The sequence below is a fragment of the Zalophus californianus genome, chromosome 6 (genome assembly GCF_009762305.2).
Source record: "Zalophus californianus isolate mZalCal1 chromosome 6, mZalCal1.pri.v2, whole genome shotgun sequence".
Taxonomy (NCBI): domain Eukaryota; kingdom Metazoa; phylum Chordata; class Mammalia; order Carnivora; family Otariidae; genus Zalophus; species Zalophus californianus.
In genome coordinates this window covers 47,550,533-47,555,107 of record NC_045600.1, presented here as the reverse complement: position 1 = coordinate 47,555,107, position 4,575 = coordinate 47,550,533, and the positions used below count along the sequence as shown (strand labels likewise).

General features: G+C 43.0%; 1 pseudogene; it reads right to left on the bottom strand.

Moving 5' to 3' along the window:
• Positions 1 to 2,031: 2,031 nt before the first annotated feature.
• On the bottom strand, positions 2,032 to 4,175 carry LOC113909312 (annotated as a pseudogene).
• Between the last annotated feature and the right edge of the window lie 400 nt (positions 4,176 to 4,575).

Sequence of the window (4,575 nt, the reverse complement as noted above, 5' to 3'; positions counted from 1 at the left end):
TGACAAATGAAGGCTTATTGAGGTTAATTACCTTGTCTAAGTTCATATCTAATGAAGTGGTTGATGTGGGCGGGGAACCTGGTTTTTATGACTCAGGAGTCCATGTTGAGATGGATTTTTTTTTCAAATTGAGTGAATGTTTTTATCAACTTGAAAAGTAAACAGCATATAAATAAATACTGGACAAGGGCAACCCTGAGCCTTCAAAACAATTTGATAAAAATACAAGCTAAACAACAACATAATCCAATTTCAAAACTATATACAAACTCAAACATTTTGGTTTTGGTTTTTCTACATTTCATTTAAATTCTAGTTACTTCACATACAGTGTAATATTAATTTCAGGAGTAGAATTTAGTGATTCATCACTTTCATACAACACCCGGTGCTCATTACAAGTCTCCTCCTTAATACCCATCACCCATCAACCCATCCCCCACCCATCTCCTCTTCAGCAACCCTCAGTTTGTTCTCTATAATTAAGAGTCTCTTGGGGCCACATGCGTGGCTCAGTCGGTTAAGCGTCCAACTCCTGATTTTGGCTCAGGTCATGATCTCAGGGTCGTGAGATTGAGCCCCCCCCCCCGCCCATGGGGTTCTGTGCTCAGCAGAGTCTTCTTGAGTTCTCTCTCACCCTCTCCCACTGCCCCTTGCCCCCTGCACATGTGCTCTCTTTCTAAAATAATAAATAAATCTTTAAAAAAGAGTCTCTTACGGTTTGCTTCCCTTTCTTATTTTGCCTTCCTGTATGTTCTTCTGTTTTGTTTCTTAAATTCCACATATGAATGAAATCATATAGTATATGTCTTTCCCTGACTTATTTTGCTTAGCATAATGCACTTTAGCTCTATCCATGTCATTGTGAATGGCAAGATTCCATTCTTTTTGATGGCTGAGTAATATTCCATTGTATATATATGTATATGTATGCCACATCAAACAACAAAATAAGACATCTCAAACACCAAAGGAAAAAACTGAAGGCAAGTGGCAACCTGATGGCATAAATGCATCCAGAAAACAATGTTATTGTTAGTAATCTCCAGGAGAGAAACTTTCAAGAGTTTGTGGTTCAGATTCCAAATGTTTTTGGGTAAAGTGACCTGAGACTGATTCTTGAGTGTAGTGTAATTCTGATTAAGATATCTGGGCATGTCCTTCAAATGACATCATGAGATGAGTAAACAGAAAATCTTATCTCCTTCTTGCCTTTCAACACACCAAGAACAAACCATATTCATGGACATAGAACTCTTTCTAGTAACGCAGAAGGCAAAGGAACTGACTGGTATTTAAGGAAGTGTGGTACTTCTATTTCCTTTACATATGTTTTGGCTCAAGTCAAAAAGCCTACAATTGATGAAATAAAGGATTCCTCATGTTACATGCTGGAGGCCATTTACCATGAATAGTTAATCTACAAATATGACTTTCAAAGCCTAGAGTTATCTGTTAACAATGCATATTATCAAGAGGCTTTATAAAATGTCTAAAATGCTAACCACGACTTAGACATGAATGATATGTGTTAAGTCCAGAATATTGATAAAAATTAACCAGCATGTCACTTACTTCAACTCTAATTTTATTTTTTGAGAGAGAGAGAGCGAGCACAAGAGGGGGGGAGGGGTAAAGGGAGGGAGAGAGAGAATCCTAGGCAGGCTCCCTGCTCAGCACAGAATGTAACACGAAGCACAACCCAAGACCCTGCGATCACGACCTGAGCCGATATCAAGAGTCGGATGCTTAACCAGCTGAGCCACCCAGATGCCCCCAACTCTTATTTTAAATAGGCACTGTGAAAACGGGAATGCTGCTGTACAGTACTGAGTAGTATATACTGAAATTGGTGTTTTTTAATGAGTACCTGTACTACATTAATTCCCTTCGGTTAAAGAAGCACATGAAATAGAAAAAAAATCTCATCAGTCTATAAAAGGAGTTAGCGCTTGGAAATGACAATGAAGCACTTGCATCTTCATTTTCCAAAACTTCACAAAGGGGCAAACGATGTATCGCTTTCCAGGCTCACATGGGCAGGTCAGTACTATTCTGTCTGGTCTTCCTAGATGCACCAGCATCTCGGGGCCGTGCTTTCTGCAAATCTGACAGAGCAGCAGCAATCTCAATGTCTATCACAGCACACAGCTCTGTGCACCTGGTAGGGGTCTGCAGAAGGGGAGTGATAGGCGTGTTTGGAGTCTGAGGGTTGTCAGAGTCACTGCCACCTTCCTCTATGTAATTGAGCCGCCTGTGTTCTAAACTTGGGCGTCTGATATCAAAGTTAAAGACTGTTGGCATGCAGTCCCGACGCCCTCAATATTCTATTTTGTGAGCACTTGCTGGCCCTGTTGCATTCCCTGGATTTACATAGTTATGCACTGGATCTAGATTATTATGGCAGCCATTTAGAGATGGGGTCTTTGGTCCTAAATTGTCATCTTCATCCCTACTAAGCTTGCGGGCTTCCCAAACAGGAGGCAAAGATGGTAAATTTTCATAGTTTAATAATGCAGTTCTCTGAGCCGAGTTGTTGATATTCTGGGTATCTGAGGTGCTGCTGGATGTCAGATGACCTCTCCTGACCCCTGGGGCCCTCGTAATAGATCATCCATTTATATTTTTATACACCAGCTGGTCAACAGAGGGTACATATCTTCGCTCATCACTGTCACATCCAGTGTCCCGTTCTGTGCTATTGGCACCACTTCCACTGACTTGGTCTCTTTCTTTTTTAAAGATTTTATCTATCTATCTATCATCTATCTATCTATCATCTATCTATCTGTCTATCTATCTATCTATCTATCTATTTGACAGAGAGAGAGAGATGGAGCAGGAACACAAGCAGGAGGAGTGGAGAGGGAGAAGCCGGCTTCCCACCGATCAGAGAGGCTGATGCGGGGCTCGATCCCAGAACCCTGGGATCATGACTTGAGCCGAAGGCAGACGCCTAATGACTGAGACACCCAGGCGCCCCAGGACTTGGTCTCTTTCAAGTTGCTTCAGTTTCTTTTTTTCCATTTACTGCTTTTGAACAGGGTTTGGTCCTAGGACAAATTTGCATCCTTTGGGTTCAAGAAGAATCTGAGGGTCTCTGTCCTAGATACAACTTGGCATTTGGGTGTGCTGCTTTCAGTATCGGAAATCCTCGCTTCCAGTGGGACGTGCTCACTTGTGCAGTTTTCTTGCTCTTCTTGTGCTCCTGTAGTGTCCACAGCCGTATGTACTTGCTCTTGAGATTTAAAATTTTTTTTTAATCAGATATGTGGATCTTTATACCATGAGAAGAAAATTCCCAGGTCGGTTTTGAGTAGCTTAGAGGCGGTGATATCTTGTGTACATTTCTTAGAAAAGATGTATTAGGTAAAGTTGGGCTCTGGCCCCGGGTTCAGCTGAGTTGTGGAAGCTCTGTTGTTTTTTGAGCTACATCAGTTGTGAGCATCTAGTATTCTGAGACATAACATCAAAACTGAAGAGAATTTACCCCTTCACTGTGTATTCTCTGCAGAGATGGAAACTGAGCCTCCTTGCTTCCTGCTATTTCCAAAAGATTTGCTTTTGTAAAAAAAGAACACATCCTAGTAATGAAAGGCACAGAGTTAAACAGCCCGCATTCACTCAAATCACCACATCGATATAACTGTCACTTTCCTTGCTCATTTGGCTGCGGCACTCATCCCCCTGCTTTTCTGGAAACGGCACTCGGGTTAAATGCAGTGATTTGGGTTCTAAGTCATGATGTCCTGCTATCTCTCAGCTAGGAGTCAGACACAGGACCCAAGCAAAAATCATACTGTCCTTTGGGATCAAATCTTGAGCAGAGAGAAAAAGATGGGAAAGAGCAGGAGCATCTGAGCAGCCTTTGTGGGGCCCAGAGAAGGCCAATTGCTCATCAGTTCCTGCTCCTTGATACCCAGAGCTGCTCTGGTTCTCATCTTTCTGAACTTCCATTCTAATACGTTTTGTCTGTGCCTTTAGTTCAGCCAGAGTCAAGTTCCCTTTGTTTGGAACCAGACTCCTCCCTGAGGGAGCCTCCCCGGTCTGGCCCCGCCCACCTCCTGACCTCACGTGGCGCGGCTCTGCCTCACACCACAGGTCAGCCGCACTGCATCGCTCTCCAGCTCCTTGTACACACGGAGCTTTGTTCCCACCTCAAGGCCCTCGGCCATTGCCCACGGCTCTGCTGCCCAAATGCCACCTTCACAGAGAGGCAATTGCCGACACTCCAAAACTTTCTATCTCATTAGCCTGTTCAATTTCTGGTATTAGTATTTAAAATTATCTTGAGTTTCAATTATTTACTTATTATTTGCATTTCCCGATGAGAATATCAGGTCTAAGAAGGTGGAGACCTTGTCTGTTTTGTTCACTGGTATCTCTAGTGTTTCACAGTGTTTAGTGCTTAATGGCTGCTCATTGAAAATGTACTGAGTGAGTGTGTTGTACGCGGTGCGCCCGACGTAGAGCGATCGCGGTGTCCTATAGCGGAGTGGTTAATGAAGAGTGTGGGCTCCAGAGTTAGGCTGGATTCAAATCTTCACTCTAACACTTGCCTGCTGTGTGACCTTA